The sequence below is a fragment of the Pseudorasbora parva genome, chromosome 3 (genome assembly GCF_024679245.1).
Source record: "Pseudorasbora parva isolate DD20220531a chromosome 3, ASM2467924v1, whole genome shotgun sequence".
NCBI classification, from domain to species: Eukaryota; Metazoa; Chordata; class Actinopteri; order Cypriniformes; family Gobionidae; genus Pseudorasbora; species Pseudorasbora parva.
Window position 1 is genome coordinate 57780237 of NC_090174.1, and position 20571 is coordinate 57800807.

A 20571-nucleotide genomic window follows, 5' to 3' on the forward strand; every position below is an offset into this window, starting at 1 on the left:
AGCTTAAGCCCAAGGGAGACCACCAGTGAGCACCCGCGGCGAGAAACATAAAATGTCCTCCAAACCAGAAACCAACCGCAGCAATTCAAACGTAAACATTAGAGAAGCGGTTGAAAACGGCGAAACGACGAACAACGACTTCTCAGTGGCTGCCAGCAATCAGCAACAGTCCCAATTGTAGCTCTGACTGTTAGACTAGTCACAAACATAAGGAAATAAAATAAAATGTAAATCTAATAGTACATTAACATGATTTGTTGTGGGTGGAGAAGCGGCGAACAGACGACGCCAGCGTCCTCTCCCCCACGTTGCCTAGCAACAATCAATGGTGTGGATGTAACATTATGGTAAAATTGACCCAAAATAGATAGTTTATAAGCCTCTTTATATAGAGTTATATCGGAATCTAGTTGTCAAAACATGGCATTACATCAGTTTTTCTTTTTTTTAACTCCCACAAGGGGAGTTACATTTTAAGGCTTCGGTCACTTTTGACAGCGAAGAAACCAAGTGTGATCCCTAAACGAAGAGGACCAGAGGGTTAAATTGAGACATGTAGAGATAAATGTAGAAATAAAATAGATTATCACAACAAGCTGTCATTTGTTGCTTTGGATTAAAGCATTTATAAAATGTCTACATGTGATGCAAAAATCTATGGTTATTTACTCACCCTATTCTAGATTAATTGAGAATCACGATTCAAACAGAGATCACAAATCTCCCCAAATCCTGAATTGACCAATAATCTTAATAACATGTCATTTACTAGAGTTTCTGACAAAATGTTAATTTCTGCTGTCTATTTAAAATATTGTTATTACTGCAAATTACATTTACTGCCGCTAGGGTGCTTCTAGATTTCTAGGCAGCGATTCCACCACGCCCACTGATTGGCAAAAAGACTGAGCGGAAGCATTGGTTTTCAGCTTGAATGCACTGAAAAACACATCTAAAACAGGAAAGAGCTTGACTGTACAAATAGATTTGACAAGAAATCTGAGGTATATTTTATTTTTAAAGACTTCCAAAAGCTATAGAAAAGTGAAGTAAATGGATCACAGTTCACAGAAACAACTCCAGGCAGTGAAACATGTATTTGCACAGTTACTATATTTTGCAATTTTGGGGGGTAATTTTGGGGTAAAATCATACCTTATGTATAGTATTATTACTGTGTCATATATTGTCATCTCATCAATTAAATGTTTACCATCTTATTTTCTGCATAATTGGACGTTTTTAAATAAAGACTATTACAGGAAAATACTATGACAATGAATTTAATTAAAAATTTGACGTTTAATTCAATGTGATGCCATTCTTTTTTGTGTGTGAAATGTTCTAGCAATTTCTGAGGGAAATGTTTCACAGTATGGACTACTTGTATGGCCTGTGGTTAATGTATGCTTCACTTTAATGGAATTGAGCATTTTGAACATTTAGTTAAACTTCTTTTATATTTCACATCAGTAAGAAAGTGGTTTCTTTTTTGAGTTAACTCTTTCTTTAGTATACATACAGTAGAGTTGAGAAGAATTATTTCTCAAAGGGAAGGAAATAAACATAGACAAATGAGTCTCCAGAGCCACATTAAACATCAGCCATCAATACCCAAAAGACCGTTTGCCACACCACAAACGCCTCGTGACTCAGCACAGATTTCCAGACTTCTTTCATCTAAAGCCATGCTGGAGTTAAGCAGTCTACCTCAGTCAAAAATGGTTTGGCATGGAAGTGCATCTTTACTCAAATCCTGGACTTTTGCATTTTAGTTCGGCTGTAAATCAGCACGTTAATTATTTGTTACCTCTGTATTTCCCCGCTCTTCCACAGTTTCTGACCACCTCAGTCCATCTCTATGAATCATTGCCTTCAGACAGGCTTTTTAATATCAGACATGATTTCTTAAACAGATTATTAGCATCTAAAAAGTTTTACAGGTAGACATGAATGATAATATGTGTGTGATTATAATTTTAGACAAGCTGTCCGAGTGCAGTTGCTTGCTCTATCATCGTAATTGTATTCTTTTAAATGTTTGGCGCATGAATAAAAAACTATTCGGACAGATGAATCATTAATAATAAATACTGCAATATTCAATTTTAATTGTCTATTTTGATTTGATTTGAAAATGGAAACATCCTTATTTTGAAGGATGGACCCAAGCCATTTCTAGAGACATGAATTGCAGAGACATGTACTAGAGATGCTTGTTTTGGCAAACACAACTAATTATTTTCTACTTTCTTGGGTCTTTTCTGTATTCCAGATGACAATTTAACCCCCTAGGAAAATGGAGATGGAGAAGGAGAGATATGTCATTAGTATTTGCAGATAGTAAGTGCTTGATGTAACTGTATTGATGATTAGTATTGTACATCCTGTCATTCAGCTCTCTGACCTCTTTCGATTGGCTGATTACTCTTTATTAGTATTGATTGCAGGCCCTTCTGATATCAGGCTGACATTGAACCATCCATGGCCGGCACTATAGTGCGTGTTAAACTCGGTCTCTTGGAGAATGGATGGGCTTCCGTTACATCTGTTTGTGAGCTGAGCATTTGTAGAGAGGATCCACAAATCAGTAAGTGTGTTTTGTAAATTTTTCCATGATTGATGCAGAGAATGCATATATATTTCATGATGTAAAACTTTAGGAATTCACTTTAAGCATCTTTGATCCAGTATATGGATCCAGACAATAGAATCAGATATATACTCTGAAATTTAGTCATATTGTGTATTTTCAAAGTTGTCCATGTGCAGATTTTTTAAGGAAATTTAAAAATTAAGTTTTTTACAAAAAAAAAAGATTTCCCTCTGTCTGGCTATTAGAATTAAACATTGTGTTTGTGCTACTTTACCATTAGTAATCAATATGTAAACAACCTTTTTGTATGCAAACTTAGTAACGGCAATTAATCATGGGCTAAATCAGGATCCTCCATATTACCTTACAGTGACTGAACCCTTAAAAAGGCTTCATTGACTTTTGAATGTGGGGCAGTTTACCTGTGTGATGTCGGAAAGTTTATGGTTAATAAAACAAAACCAGAAAAATAACCATTAAAGAATGCTCTTTATAGGTTCTCTTTGGGTGGTCCTAAAGTCCTCCCTGCAATCTTCTGGGAAGATTCATTTTTTTAGTTTCTGGAATGCCATTTGAAAAAAAATAACCAAACGGGAACCATATGCTAATGTTAAGGGAACGTTCTGTGTACGCTGGGATAGTCCTTTGGAGATTACATTACATTATAAATACTTCTTCGGCCTTTTGGTCCTATATATTATCCTAGAAGTGAAGTACTTTTGGGTTATTTGAAGCACTGCCTACATCGATGGTTGTTTTTTGTTTTTGACCCAGAAGAACAGAAGGAGGGCTTATGGAGGTTAAAGAGTTAGTTCACTCAATTATGACAATTCTGTCATTAATTACTCACCCTCATGTCAATCCAAACCCGTAAGACTTTTGTTCATCTTCTGAACACAAATAAAGATCTTTTTAATGAAATCTGAGAGCTTTTTTCCTCCATTGACAGCTATGCAACGTGTCGAGTCTCTTCAGAAAATCTGTATTAAACCGCTCGATTTATATGGATTAGTTTTACAATCTTTATGAATTTTTTGAAGCATCAGAGTGGTAGTTGCATAGCTGTCAATGGAGGGACAAAAAGCTCTCAGATTTCATCAAAATAATCTTCATTTGTGTTCTTAAGATAAATGGCAGGGTGAGTCATTGGATAGTTCACCTAATAATGAAAATGTGACGTTAATCTGCTTACACCATGGGCATCCAAGATGTAGGTGTGTTTGTTTCGTTGTTTTTTTAAGCAAGTTTCGGGAGAAGCTCGGTCAGATAATTGACACAGGTGGAGAGCACTCAGCTAATCAACAATATGAGGGTATATATACTCAGCAGTCTTAGGCCCTGTCCACACGAACACGGGTATTTTCAAAACCGCAGCTTTTTCTACGCGGTTTGGCTGTTCGTCCACACGCAAACGCTGTATCCGGTTACTAAAACCGGACTTTTTTGAAAACTCCGGCCAGGGTGAAGATTTTTAGAAACGCCGGTTACAGCGTTGTCGTGTAGATGGTGAAACCGGAGATTTCGGCTTTTTGAATTGAAGTGCGCGCCGTTCTTTCCTTTGTTTGATATCAGATTTTCCACATCTCCTTTTGATTTACGTGAGTCGATTCTATGCGGGGGACTCCACTAACAGCGCTTATCACACGTATATCCTACAGATACATGTTCAGTTATTTCATTGTATTGCAGAACAAAGGCGCCAGAATGCAATAATACAAAATAGTAAAGCAAGTGTGTGAAGCTATTACAGTCCTCTTCGGCCCTGCACCTGTGTATACAGTTACCTGTCACTGAGTCCAAAGCAAAGGAACTTGTAGGAAGTGTTTCACTTGAGCCCATGGCATCCCTCAGTCAGTGCAATGTGCATCGGTGCAGTGAATGGGACCCATATGGAAATCAGGCAGCCAATCATAGCGTAGTTTTGCGTTCTCATGTGGACGGAATTTTTTTTAAAACCGTGCTTGTGTGGACGCGATTGTTTTTTAAAACGGAGGAGGAAAAACTCCGGTAATAAAAATACCCGTGTACGTGTGGACTAGGCCTTACCTCTCTTTCATTGGGTGTGTTTACATGCACACCAGTAAGCTGATAACTCCAAAAAATCAGTTTATTGAAATAATCAGTTTTCCCCGTTTACATGCAAACCAGTAAACTGACAACGCAAGTAAACCATGACTTTATTAATAAACCGGGTTATTTCCTTGTAGTGACGTCAAAATAATATTGTCTGTATATTTGACTCAGAGTTTTCCAAATGTTACGTCAGTTGTGATGTTAAATAAAGCGTGCGCCATGTCAGCGGGAGATTCACGGCTCATATTATCCCTCGTGCTGTTGCAGCGTTTTGACTGAACCTCTTCTACTTCTGCTGCAGAAGAGAGAACACATCTTTACAATGTTTTGGGTCTTAAAAGAGTCTGCGTTTGTGATATATGTCCTTATTTCATGCAAAACGTTAGCTCGCTCTGTCTGGATTTTTTTTTTAAACTTTTTTTTTTTACTTCCTGCTTCGCTGCTGTTTGGACGCTCTTGCTTACTGCTCCGCGCTTTGCTCTATCGCTTCTATATTTTATCTCATAACTTCAACTTCAGCAAATCAACACAGCGCTCAAACAACAAAGCTCAACTTTTATGATAAAACTTGAAACTCTGGAGACTGGATTACTACAAAAAAGCGAAAACTTCATCCGACCAACCTCTCCCTGCCATCAGCTTACATTCCGGAAGAGAAAACACAGCTGCCTACTATCGAAAGGATAAGAAAATGCCTCTTTTAGTTCAAGAATCTACTTGCTGCACAAACTGCCACAGACTTTCACAACGGATTGCAGTTCTTGAAACAAAGTTATTTGCGGAACTACAGATCCGGACGAATCACACAGCAGAGCTTCATCGCGAACGTCCTCTGCACACAGCTGGTGAGTCCCATAAATGTAGTGCTACTCAACAGATAGAGAAACAAGAAACTGATCAACACATTAATCGATGGCACAAACAGGGGGCAAGACCCAAACGCACTCGAGACGTCAGATTGTCACGAGCTTCATATATTGCTGCAGTAGCATGCTCCACCCCAGACACAAGGATTGCAAACACTACATTCCGACCACCATCGATACATCTCGAAAACAGATTTGAAGTATTAATGAATGTGGGTGAGGAATCCCCAAACGTGATAAATGTGATCGAACACAGATTGCATCAGCCCACAGCTAACACTAATGCTAAAAGGCGCTCAAGGTCGAGCAGACAGCGACCCTCAGCTCAGAGCACAGCCGAGCCAAGGACTCTGATAGTGGGTGACTCTACAGTCAGAAACATTCGCAGCAGAGATACAACTACATGCTGCCTTCCACAAGCAACCATTTCTGATGTAAACAGGGAAATTCAGAACATCCTGATAAAACATAAGACCGCAAATCAACTTATCATTCATGTAGGGAAGAACGATATTCAGAGAGAGCAGTCAGAACTCATTAAAAGGGATTTCATTGAACTTTTTGAAACGCTTAGCAAACTGAAAGTTCAGCCGTTCATCAGTGGACCACTGCCAGCAAGAGGAACAAATAGATTCTCACGGTTGCTTGGGCTCAATACATGGCTGCAAAAAACCTGCATGATGAAGGGAGTGAATTTCATCGACAACTTTAATCTCTTCTGGAGTCAGAGACAATTGTTCGACAATTGTTCAAATGAATATCAATGGGGTGTTTTATGGCCATTATGAGAGTAAAAAACACAGACATATATACGAATCCGTTTTAAACACAGCGGCTTGTGACACATTGATGTCTTAAGACACGAAACGATCGTTTTCTGTGAGAAACTGAACAGTATTTATATATTTTTTTTTACCTCAAATACAACACTATGTACAACCCCAAATCAGAAAAAGTTGGGACAGTTTGGAAAACGCAAATAAAAAAAGAAAGTAGTGACTTCTAAATTTACTTTGACTTGTATTTCATTGCAGACAATATGAACACAAAATATTTCATGTTTTGTCTGGTCAACTTCATGTCATTTGTAAATATGCATCCTTTCCTGTCATTCAGACCTGCAACACATTTCAAAAAAAGTTGGGACAGGAGCAATTTAGGGCTAGTAATGATGTAAAAGGGTTAAATAATGATGTGATTTGAAACAGGTGATGTCAACAGGTGATTGAAATTATGATTTGGTACAAAAGCAGCATCCAAGAAAGATCTAATCCTTTAGGAGCAAAGATGGGCCGAGGATCGCCAGTTTGCCAACAAATACGTGAGAAAATTATTGAAATGTTTAAAAACAATGTTCCTCAAAGAAAGATAGGAAGAGATTTGGATATTTCACATTCAACAGTGCATAACATAATTACAAGATTCAAGGAATTTGGAGGAATTTCAGTGCGTAAAGGACAAGGCCGCAAGCCTAAGCTGAACAACCGTGATCTCCGATCCCTCAGGCGGCACTGCACCAAGAATCGTCATTCATCTATAAGCGATATCACCACATGGGCTCAGGACTACTTTGGCAAACCTTTGTCAAGTACCACAATACGTAGTTACATCCACAAATGCCAGTTAAAACTGTACTGTGCCAAAAGGAAGCCTTATGTTAACAGTGTCCAGAAGCGCCGTCGACTTCTCTGGGCTCGGAGGCATCTGGGATGGACCATCACACAGTGGAAATATGTACTGTGGTCAGATGAATCAGTTTTTCAGGTATTTTTTGGGAGGAATGCACGCCGTGTGCTCCGGACCAAAGAAGAAAAGGATCATCCAGACTGTTACCAGCAACAAGTCCAAAAGCCAGGGTCTGTCATGGTATGGGGTTGTGTCAGTGCCCTTGGCAAAGGTAACTTGCACTTCTGTGAAGGCACCATTAATGCTGAAAAGTACAGTGAGATTTTGGAGCATAATATGCTGCCTTCAAGAAGATATCTTTTCCAGGGACGTCCATGCATATTTCAACAAGACAATGCAAAACCACATTCTGCACACATTACAAAGTCCTGGCTGCGGAGGAAGAGGGTACGGGTACTTGACTGGCCTGCCTGCAGTCCCGACCTGTCTCCAATAGAGAATGTGTGGCGCATTTTGAAGCGCAAAATGCGACAACGAAGACCCCGTACTGTTGCCCACCTTAAGACTTGTTTGCAGGAAGAATGAGACAAAATTACACCTGAAACACTTCATCACTTGGTGTCTTCAGTCCCTAAACGTCTTTTAAGTGTTGTGAAAAGGAATGGCAACATTACAAAGTGGTAAATGCTTTACTGTCCCAACTTTTTTTGAAATGTGTTGCAGGTCTGAATGACAGGAAAGGATGCATATTTACAAATGACATGAAGTTGACCAGACAAAACATGAAATATTTTGTGTTCATATTGTCTGCAATGAAATACGAGTCAAAGTAATTTTAGAAATCACTTCTTTTTTATTTTATTTGCACATTCCATACTGTCCCAACTTTTTCTGATTTGGGGTTGTACATCAACTGTCCCCACACCATTGACATGCATTATACGAGCAATGGTTGGAGTTCAAAATCTTAATTTATGTTCTACTGAAGAAACAAACACAGCTACATCTTGGATGCCCTGGGGACAAGCAGATAAGCATCAATATTTTTATTTTTGGGTGTACTATCCCTTTAATGACTGAATTTTCATTTTTAGTGAACTATCCCATTAAGAGGTTATCCTGAATCCTCAAGTAACTAATATTGCATGATATGGCACTCAATTTGTAGTATAATATATGTGTGTAGCAAAAACCTTACAGTTTGTAAGCAGTTGGAGAGTATATCATGGTTTTGAGACTGGTCCGTTGCCTTGGCTTGACAGGATGCTGGAGACGGTGGTCGTCTGAATTGCTTCTGTCTTCCTGTTAATCTGTTGTTTTTGTTGTTGTTGTTGTTTGTATTTGTGATAATTTATGTTCAGTTGTGTTCAAGGACATGGTGTGATACAGATTTTTTTGGATAGTTTCCTCTTATATTTATCCTCTTATAGATTTTTAAATGACTTTTTGTTCTAACTTTCCTGCATTTAGCTGATGCTTAAAATACACAACCTGAGATGAAATGTCTACTATATATGTACAGTCAGTGGCGTAACTTGTTTTAAAAAGTGGGTGGGACATAAATTACGTATCATATGCACGCGAAAAACTGTGTATTATATGCACGCCAAAGCTCATTTTGACGTATGAGTGCCCCTTAGACTTTGGCGTGCGTATGGTACGCAGTTTTTCGCGTGCATATGATATGCACTATATGGCGTATTAAGGGAGGTAGCATTGCTGATACAATGTTATATCAGATGTAAAATATGTTCAATAACAATTCAGAAAAATTAGTATTAAGATGTCTGTAAATCAATCAAATAGTTAATTTATTGATATAGATCTCGTTTGATTATTGCATCTAAAATAGCGTTGTGCCAAGATTTTTCACGTGAATAAAGGCATAGATTTGCACACTTTGCTTATAATCCCTGGTCTAGTCTGTTAAACTTGTCAGAAGTTCTCGTTTCTAATCTGCCCTCATGGTCTATTTTTTCTCTAATCAAAACCAAATACCATCAGTGGTTGTACATCAAGAGCAGGGACAGTTTTTGTGCATTTTGTTTCGTGATCTGACCGGAACAAATAGAAAGTCTCTGCAACAGTGTTAAGCGTTAGATTAAAGCGCTCGTCTGTGTGAAGACTGCATGAGCCGCGAGAGAAATCTGAAGCACTGATAACAGCGCCTGCAAATTACGCCTATGTGTACAGTGCTCTTGAAGAAGAGCCAGTGATATAGTTTCCACCCCTACGTTTAAAGATCTCTGTTGTGTTTCTTCCATCGTTTTCTCGAACCACCAAACCTGATGAACTAAAGCTCATCTCAAGAGGTTTGTTTCAGTGGGCGGTTCAGCAGAAGATGGTCTGATCTTGAGTGTTTCTCTCAGGATGGTGATGATGGCCATTACTTCCACCACAGTCATAGTGTGTCATAGAGATGCAGTTCTTCTACAGTAGATGTTGGCATCGTCTGCACACAAGCAAGGGAAAATGACTAATGTATTTGACTGTGTGCCTTACACCACAGATGTATACATCAAAAAGTGATGATGCAGTTGTCATGGAGATGTAGACATGTTTTGGTGCACTAGTTTATAATTATTGGCACTTCTCTGTGTCTCTGTATGTTCATAAATGTGAATGTTAAAAATAGCTATTTAAGAGTAGATCATCATTAAAGCTGCAGGATGACCTTAAAGGGTTCGTTCACCCAAAAATAAAATTTGTCATTAACTCCTCACCTTAATGTCGTTCCACACCCGTAAGACCTCCGTTCATCTTCGGAACACAGTTTAAGATTTTTTTATATTTAGTCTGACAGCGTATCTAAGTGTATGCACACTATACTGTCCATGTCCAGAAAGGGAATAAAAACATAATCGAAGTAGTCCATATGTGACATCAGTTAGTTAATTAGAATCTCTTGAAGCATCGAAAATACATTTTGGTCCAAAAATAACAAAAACTACGACTTTATTCAGCATTGTCTTCTCTTCCGCATTTGTGTTCAAACTTCAAATAAAGATTCAAACGGTTGTGAATCAGTGAATCAATCAATGATTCTAAACTTTTAGAAATCTTACTACTCAATATGTCAGTCGTATCAGACATAAAGGATCCGCAAACTAAAACTGGGACCACGAACAACATTACCTTAAGTGCAATAATCAGCAATATGCGTTGACACAAATGACTTTATTTGAATGTTTCATTTATATAACATGGCAATGAGGTGTTAGAAAAGATCTTGATCTCTTCTAAAGGGCTTAGAAACACACATTGCTTTCTGACGTAAATAACTGATAAATCGTTTTTTGAACCATTCACTGAAAGGAACTGTCTGAAACTAGCATTGCCAATAATAACAGAGTCCAATATCCAGGGAAATACAGGGAGACAAGAAGATCAAAACCATGACATAGAAAAACAGAAATAATGCTCAGAAATGTAGCGTAACACATACAAGACTTTGCATAGAGTGAAAAAATAAATAAATAAATACAATATAAAAAATAACAGGGCTTATACTGAGTTCCAGGGAGGTTTTTGAGCCTGTAGCATTCCAGCCAAAGTAACGCCAAACTGCCTGAGCGGTAGCTAGATATAAACAAAGAACGGCTTACAGGGCTTATACTCATTTATAATCATTTCTATTGCCAAAGGTGCTCACTCCTTTCTTATTTGAGGGAAACGGAGGACAAGAAATGGCGCATAAGGCAGGGGAAGCTGTTATACCTTTTATTGTATGTTATTTGTATATTTGGAATGTATTTGATATTAATTTATTCAGAAAAGCTGCTGAAAATGCATAACATGTGCTGCTAAATAACATTAGATAAATAACCGTGTACAACTTTCATTAATAACAAATCCGTAGCGGGGCTGCCATTGTTGTTTCAGGGCTTTGAGACGTCAGAGCGCATAACTGGGAGTACATTGATATAGTACAAGTTCACAGGGTGGGAAGTCACGGGTTTGACTACCGTTCCAGTGCACTTTCACAGGTAGAAAGTTGGAGAAACACAGGTTACGGGTTGCCTGGAACACAGAATTATATTCACAGACATTAACTAGCTAATGAAATGTAGGTGGATATAATCACAAGATATCGAGTTCAGGCAAAGGTTTATGGGAAATGCAGTTCATGATGAAATGGTAAAGGAGTAGGGTGGAGTGCCCTCTGGTGGCTAACATAGGCACTCCGGCTGGCAATTTAGTTTTTCTTCTTACATTTACATTTACATTTACATTTATGCATTTAGCAGACGCTTTTATCCAAAGCGACTTACAACTCAGGAGTACAGGAAGCGATCTGTCAAGAAGAGGCAAAGAAATGCAAAAAGTGCCCCAAATACCAAGATTTGTATACTGCTCAGAGTAGCAAAAACCAGAAAAGGGAAGAAGAAAAGAGAAATAGAGGAGGAAGTGTTTTGTTTTTGTTTTTCTTAATGTAAGATTAAGTGCTCATGGAAGAGATGAGTTTTTACCTGTCTTTTGAATGAAGCGAGTGATTCTGTTGTGCGTATGGAGGACGGAAGATCGTTCCACCAACCAGGAACAATGAAAGAAAAAGTCCTGGAGAGGGATTTCATGCCTCTCTGTGATGGTACCACAAGCCTTCACTCATTAGCGGAGCGAAGGCTTCTGGTGGGGGTGTAGACTCGTAGGAGTGAGTCGAAGTATGCGGGTGCTGAGCTTGTGGAAGATCCATAAGCAAGAGTCAGAGCTTTGAATTTGATCCTGACAGCGAGTGGTAGCCAATGCAGAGAGATGAATAGAGGTGTGACATGAGCCATTTTGGGCTCATTGAATACAAGACGTGCCACAGCGTTCTGGATCATTTGCAGCGGTTTGATTGCACAAGATGGAAGTTCAGCCAGAAGCGCATTGCAATAGTCAAGTCTAGAAATGACCAGGGCTTGGACAAGAAGCTGTGTTGCATGCTCTGTAAGGAAGGGTCTGATTTTCCTGATGTTGTGCAATGCAAACCTGCATGACCGAGCTGTCTTTGAGATGTGGTCTTTGAAGGACAGCTGCTCATCAAAGATTACTCCAAGATTTCTGACTGACCCTGAAGGAGTAATCGAAGATGAACCTAGCTGGATGGTAAAATCGTGTTGTATGGTGGGATTAGCAGGGAAAACAAGCAGCTCAGTCTTATTGAGCTGCAGGTGATGTTTTTTCATCCATGCCGAGATGTCCGCCAGAGATTTTGAGATTCGTGCAGCTACTGTGGGATCATCTGGTTGAAATGAGAGGTAGAGCTGTGTGTCACCAGCATAGCAATGATATGAGAGGCCATGTGCCTGAATGATGGGTCCCAGTGATGTAGTGTAAATGGAGAAGAGGAGAGGTCCAAGCACTAAGCCCTGAGGAACCCCCGTGGTCAGTTGATGTGTTTTGGATACCTCTCCTCTCAGGCAACCTTAAAAGACCTACCTGTGAGATAGGACTCAAACCAGTGGAGAGTCCTATCTCTTCCACTTCTTCTTCCACTTCTGTATTCATTACGTAAATGTGCATAATTTTCAGGCAATATATACCTTTAATGCAATGCAAGTCGATAGAAGTGTGTGCGAAATGCATAAATGAAAACATATTTGCTACAAATGGTTGCGTTGAATTGATGTAAAATGTAATGCCAGGTTAAGTCAGTATTTTGAGATGTTAAACTGACTGAGCTGCAGGAACATGACAGTAAGTTTAATGCTAAATATGATCATAAAATCTGTTTTAATGTCCTCCCTAACAGTTTAATTTCTCTGTCTCATTTAGAATGGTAATGAGGCATATTTACTAAATGATCTTAGCTAGGGCAATATTTCTTTCAGCTGTTAGAGAGACTAATTAAGCTGAACCTTTCTTTTTTTAATTGCAAGAAAGTTGGTTTTGGTTTGATATTAAAATGCATGCTGCCTGCAAATGCACAAAACTCAGCATTATTAGAAAGTAGAAACCGAATATATTGACCTACAGTAGCAGACAGAAGTGACTCAGAGATGTTGTTTAGACTGAAGCAGCTGTAGATGCAGAGTGTTAACAGACGTATAGCTTTAAAATTGAGTCTCTTTTGCTGACAAAGACCTTCAGTGATCTTCCAAAGAAAGAGCTTCAAATGGTACAAATCACTTTTACTATTTCTCACACTTAGGATTAGGACTTTGTTTAAATCACTAAGTATTAAACTTTTGTTTAACTTTCCCACAGTTAGCACTCCAGACTTGAAACATCACAGGCAGGCAGTTTTTGCCTGGTAAATTGAGGAAAAAGATTTACTTGAGGGTAGGCATGTGTCAATTTTTGTTTCAAGTATAAATGTTGTAGGTTTAAAAACTCTTTTTGTAATAACAAAAATAACTCTGAATTTTTAAATACAATAATACAATGCACCAAAAATATATAAAATATTTTTTTTCAAACAGATTAAAGTGCAAAAGAATTAGGCTATAAAGAACAACAGGCAACATTACAATAAGGTCTCATTATTTACTCAGCTGTGTTGAGCATTTTATACGGTTGATGGGCAAAGTATTCTTAAATGCATTATAAAAATTTTTTTTTTTTAAATAAATTATAATGTACGGTATTTTGAAGTGCCCACAATAACAATATCGTGCATATTCATTATCGTGATATACTGTATCGCGTTACCGAAAATCGGCACATGACTACTATAGGTCAGTGAACAACCACTAAAAACCATCGATCATGAACAAATTGTGAATTTTGATTTCATGTAGCTGTCATTGTATTAACTAAGTATGAAAACAATTCAAAACATAAAGTGTTTTGAACATGACAGTAAGGATAGTGCTGTTTGCTTTCATTGCATTTTATATATCTGAGCATTGATCACTGTTCTGTTTTCATAAATATTTATGCTGACAACAGTGGAGTGTTTTCTGTCAAGACTTTCCTCACTGAAGAGGTATGCAAATGACAGTCTAATCTAAATATAAACCGATGTCTTTTGTCTGATAAACAGCGGCAGTGCAGCCAAATATCTTGCGTTTTGGAGCTGTTTGTCTTACAGGGAGATGCTTCAAATGAGAACGCAGAGTTTACTGATCCAATAATCAAACTGACTGAGATGAATTGGATTTTACCCATACAGAGTTTCTCTTTTTTACGATAATTTGGGTACATACTGTGAGTTTCTAGCTCATATACATTTAGTTACACACTTGTATGTGTAAAATCAACATAATGACAGCAAACATAAAGCTTTTTATCTATGCACAATTCAATCAAATATGAGAAAATTTTAGATATGTTTAATCAATGTAGTATGATTTGATTAATCTTCTGAGGGAAATAGACATTAAGATGCCATTTGATGGATGTAAAAACTACTAAACACAGTTCACATTTTTTAAGAGTCATCATTTTCATCAACAACTTTGTTATAAGGACTAATTCTAAAATGACAGACTGATTCCACAGTACAAACTAAATATATTTTTAATGACTACATTTTTAAACTTAATGACAGGGGACTAAAATTAACTTGGAATTAAAAATCTAAATTCATAACCAAATAAAAACAATATCGTTTTTAAAAGTATAACAAGAAATGTAACCGTAATGGTTGTATTTTTTTCCATTGTGATCTACTTGACAGAAGCCATAAGTCCCTACGGGAATAGCCTCGGAGGCAGTTTGGATCCTCACAAAGGTGCAATGTTGGAACCTTTCAGGATGCATATGCAAAATGATTCAAATGTGCAGGTGAATGTTTTCTCCAAGACGAGCTTGGCAGGTTGGTAGGAATGAATCGTTTAGCTGCTCTATTAATCTCGCTCAGTTCCTGGAAACTTATTGCTGGCAAGATAGTTTTTGTTTTGCTTTGCTTCTGGATATGCTGAAATCAATTTCGGCCTATTCCTTATGTAAAAAGAAAAAAAGAAAGAGCCCAAAAAGTGCATGCACCCTTTATAAAAGTAATCCATATGGCCCCAGTGGGTTAATAAAGGCCTTCTGAAGCGAAGCCAGGCATTTTTGTAATAAAAATATCTATATTTATAACTTTATAAGCTATAATCACTGGCTTCCGGTAATGGCCGTACTGAGTCTAGTTCCGGTGGAGAGTGGGTTACACTTTATTTTGATTGTCCACTTTAGACATTCTACTAACTATAAGTAACTTTGCAACTACATGTCAGCTAACTCTCATTAGAGTATTAGTAGACTGTCAGTAGACTGGTAGGTTATGGTTAGGTGTTAGGGTTCGGGTTAGTAGAATAAGTTGAATTGTAGTTGCCAATTTACTTATAGTCAGTAGAATGTCTGCTGGGGGACCAACAAAATAAAGTTTTAGTGAGTATTAACCAGACAGTCTACAAATACTCTAATGACAGTTGACCTGTAGTTGCAAAGTTACTTATAGTTAGTAGAATGTCTAAAGTGGACTATCAAAATAAAGTGTTACCGAAGAGTGACCTCTGACCTAGGATGTAGGAGAAGCGTAATTAAGCTTATGCCAAATTCACATTTCACGATTTTCAAAGTTGTCAAATCACTGTTCTTTTCACACTGCATGACTATCCAGGGAAGCTTCCGGTTGCTAATGTGTGCACATTGGCAACGGGGTTTCACATTGCATGACTTTATAATTAGGAAAAGTCACCAACAACTCTGTGTGGTCTGCAAACTACGTTTCACAACCAAACACACGAGAAGTGAGAAGGAAACAACACAAGATCACGTGAAGAGACCGGAATTGTTATTAAAGTGTCTCTATTATGCTATTTTATGCTGTTGCCTACAACAGGTTCACATGCATCAAAGGTCAAAAAACACTTACATTTTTTCATAATATACATTGCACATCACCACATTTTTTAATTAACATGGTTTGTCAAATTAAAACGACTCGTTAAGGTGGTTCAAAGTCAATTCTTTGTTTTAGGAGACAAGAATTTTATTTACTGTGCACTTTCGACTTTGCTGAACATTTACATTTATAAACAGCCATACTAAACACTACATGAAAGGGAATATTTGAAAAACTATAATAGGGGCACTTTAAAAATGATAGCCTGCAAGAAGCGTGTTTTAATTTACATTGCCTGTGTGCTAATTTGCAGCAAAAAGAAGAAAAAGAAAAAAAATGATGGAGGAGGAAATGGTTGGAAATGTGCTTTGTTTCTGTTTTATATAATTGAAAAAGCTTAAGTGTAATAATGATAGTCTGGTCTATAACGCCTCCCTGGGGGACTCCTTTCCGCCGCCCTGTATCTTGCTCTCTTATTGTCTGTCGGTCATCGCCGATGTAATTTTCAATCTGGACATATTTCACACAGCAGGATTATGAATCGCCGACAGGTCCAGATATTTAGCATGCCAAATATCTCACAGGCATCAGCGAAGCATCATTGATTCTCTCAGATCGCGTCTTTGATAATTCACACTGCGAGATTGTCACTAGCATGAACAAGCATTATTTTGCCTCTGATTTTAGGAATTTGTTGACGATTTCACAAAACCTACCGCAGAGTGAAAATCGGTGCAAAATCTTGCAGTGTGAACTCTGCATTAGGAGAACAAATAGGGCTGGGGAACAAACTCAAGCTTCTCTGACATTTAAAAATTCTTGTTTTTGACTTCTTCATGACTGTTTTTTTGTTTAGCTCAATCATTTGGGCTTCTATGTTCGCCAATACGTCATGTGTCGGGTCAGAGGTCACCCTTCCAACGGAACTAGACTCTCATACGGACCGGTGTCCGCCTGTGAAATTGTGTCCGCTTATAGGACCCCAGAGCGATTCTATTGTTCTATTGGCTAAAATAACTTATAATGGGTAATCTGTTCAGAGCCTGATTACAAATCTTACAAAATCACGTTTTGACTTTTGTTGTTTAAACTGTGTTAAAATAGTCTTTAATGTCTTACAAATCATATGTTTCAGATACAAGTAGTATATAACTGAATCTATAAGTGCTTATATAAGTATTATTATTTACATTATAGTTACATTACTATGTCATGATTTTGTATCGGTAGAATTACTTAGTTTATCAGTTGAAATAATTTAGAAAAAGTTTTTGCTTAGTATTTGCTTATTATTTCAAATAAATGTTTTGTGTGTGGGTGTGTACTTATATGGCAATGAATTTATGGTTTATTTTTAAACAATTGCTTGTCCAGAACCATGTATAACAGCTTTTGATCAGACATTTAAAACCGCTACCAGATTTCACAGGCGGACCGGATTTGTCATGACACCGGAAGCCAATGAATACAGTTTGTTAAAAAGGTTTTTTTTTAAAACTTTTTTGTGGGGCTTTATAATCCAAGTTACCATTCACTCCCATTATAAAGCTTGGAAGAGCCAGAATAGTTTTTAATATAACTTAGATTGTGGTCGTCTGAAAAAAGGAAGTCAAGGATGGCTTGATGTTGAGTAAATGATGGGTTAATTTTCATTTTTGGTTAAACTAATCCTTTAAAAGACTTAAATTAGGTGCACAAGTGTTAAAGTACCTTTAAGTAATTTTAAAGATCTGTTTGTTTTTACCTGAATTCAGTAAATTGTTGGCTGCTTGTATTTGGAAGGACCAGCGTCAGCTTTAGTCCAGGAGCCACTGCTAGTTCCATTTAGGGTAACATGACAGACAAATCTCTAAGCTCGCTGTCATATGGGTATGACAGAATGAATAGTCCTCTTACTGTAGCATGTAAACCAGATGCTTCAGATGACTGAGTACTCTATCCTTGTATGACGAAAAAGGAGCATGCGAACCACAGCAGTATCTATGACAATAATAATATTGTACGCAGCTTGTCGGGTCTTTTGGGAACCCTGGATATTTATCTGGAAAAAATACTCATCATAGCCCCTGTGTGTCGTTTTTCTGTTATGCAATCGTACCCTCACGCCTTCAAGAAGCTTCAACGCTGTCTTTAGAAGAGCTGTCCGAGATCTAGCCATTCAGTTCCACTGAATGTCAAGCATCCAAATAAAGACTCAGATCTTCAGCCAAACAAAATGTAAAAACCGCTTCCATTGAGCGTTTGACTGACGGCTTGGACGTTCCACGATCGGAAACCACTCACATCTGTTTTTCCTGCTAGTATCATTAAATGACCCCAAAAAAGAAGTCAAGAAAAGCCATTTTAAAAGGCTAGCAGAAGGTTTAGTATGGACATTGCTAAAATATGTAATAATATATCCATCAGCAACAGAACAGTCATCAGTGGATTCAGTGGTACTTTTTTGTTGCATTATCCTTCCCTTTTAACAGGAGATTATTATAGACGCAAAAATAGTTTAAAACTACTTTTGTAAATCACTGATGTTTTAGTGATTCATTTGTATTTAGCTAGTCTGATACATATTGCACACACAACTGGCAAGATCTGGCTGAAATCTCTAGTTGCAATTCAGTTGCATTCCTAAGCCGGGAAATTAAGTTGTGTTTTTATCGGTTAAATCAATGCATTTGAGGAAAAAGCAATCACTGGATTTGCCATTGATTAGCAGGTCTGTAGCATCAGTTTAGTTTGAAGCACAGTCGTTGGTTGTACTGGTGTGCATAACTTTTTTATTTAGGTGCACCCAAATTTTTCCTCTGCCTGCGTTGCCTTTAACCCCACAATTTCAAGGTGACTTTTTTATCGCACTCCATATATATTCATATATATTATTTAAATGATTGTAAAGAATAAGGTGTAGTTAAATATTTTTTTTTTTCATTTATTTGATGCACAATTATACTGTATATAAAAATATTTTTTTATGTATTTATAAAAAATGTTTAAAGTTCTTTCAAACTAAAACATTTTAAGCACATTCCAAAATAGAAAGTGCTACTGTAGACAGTAACACACTCCTTCTTGGAAATGCCTGCGTCACCGTCGATCATAAATTACATGTATGTGGAATGTGCGATGGCAACAGTCGTCTTTTTTTATTTTTATGTGTCGGCTATTAGCCCAATAAACCCTAACCAGGGAAACTGGTCTAACCAGCCTTACATTATGTATTTGTTTTTCCCTTTTGATTTTAAGTCTCTACCTCCGTCTCTGAGTTGGATGCCATCTCCGACGAAGGACCAGGGCTTGGCATCTTACCAGGGACTGGGGCGACTGGTGGCTGAAGTAGCTCCATGTCTGGGCTGTTGTCGGAGAATTGACTGAGGAGAGTGTTGGGGAGAACAGGCCTACTTTTCTTAAAGAAAAAAACTCTCTATGGGTCTATTTTTTTTTTCATTGTTCGTCGTCTGTTTTCTTGTGTTTATTTTGCTGATGCTGATTGCCGTAACTGATGCTCTGGTGCTCAGGTGGTAATTTCAATCACACTAGCACAGAGCAGTGTAGGCTACAGGAATATCTAGACAATCAATCAGAGGCAAAGACCTGCCCCATCTCTGTCTCTGATTGGTTTAGATCAGGATATGATCCAACCATGAGTGTGTGTCCTGCCAAAGGAGAACTAACGCTTCGTTCGTGGAGAGCCAGCGGATGTGATGATATTAGGTGCACCGGTGCAACCTAGGATACATTTTAGTTGCACCCTTAAAAATTTTGGACTTTAGCCTTGAAAAACAATGAATGGAAACTCAAAAGCCGAAGATCCAAATTTGTTTCAAAAAAGAAAAACAAATGCGATCAATTGTGGTGGCTAATATTTTTAATCTGTAATAATTGTAATAATTAATAATAATTTTTTTATGCTCTTTATGCTTCATGCTCATGAACTACGATGGAGACACATTTTTCCAAATCCTCAATATGCTACAAAAAACTCATAAGACTTTTCCTCACCAGAGGATATGGGTGGATATCTGGACTAACCTGCGGAACAATCACATTGCATAGCAGCTCAAATGTTGGTTTGGTCATTCTGAAATGTCATGTTACCATCTTGCACGATTGCGTTCCAAACAATAGGCATCCATCTCCGAACACAAGAGGATGTTCATTGCATTTAGTTTTCTGGCCTGCAGTTTCCGCTCTAATTCATCCCAAAGATGTTCTATCGGGTCGAGTTCAGGACTCTTTGCAGGCCAGTCAAGTTCCTCTACACCAAACTCACTCATCCATGTCTTTATGGAGCTTGCTTTGTGCACTGGTGCACAGTCATGTTGGAACAGGAAGGGGCCATCTCTTAACCTGTCCCACAAAGTTGAAAATGTCCAAAATGTCTTGGTATGCTGAAGCTTTAAGAGTTCCTTTCACTGGATCTAAGCCCAACCCCTGAAAACAACCCCACACTATAATCTCCCCTCCACCAAACTTAACACTTGGCACAATGCAGTCAGGTACCTGAATTCAGTGATTTGGATGGGTGTGCCAATACTTTTGGTAAAATAGAGTATGTAAAATGAAGTTAAATCCTCCGTATCTATCCACTGAGACAGGCTGTCCTTGTACAGTATAGTTAGGCAGGAATTACCCACCGCCACGTCACCGAAAACATTTCTAAA

General features: G+C 37.9%; 2 protein-coding genes across 3 annotated transcripts in view; one reads left to right on the top strand and one right to left on the bottom strand.

The window, feature by feature from the left end:
- crybb3 (crystallin, beta B3) overlaps window positions 1–20571 on the bottom strand; it is a 783391-nt gene that overhangs the window by 424437 nt on the left and 338383 nt on the right. The window lies entirely within an intron of this gene.
- Window positions 1–20571, top strand: part of tnca (tenascin Ca) — a 117929-nt gene that overhangs the window by 2434 nt on the left and 94924 nt on the right. Inside the window, exons 2-3 of the mRNA XM_067439634.1 lie at window positions 2276–2343; window positions 2439–2590. The gene's annotated coding sequence lies outside the window, so the exon portion shown is untranslated. The remainder of the gene's footprint in view (window positions 1–2275; window positions 2344–2438; window positions 2591–20571) is intronic.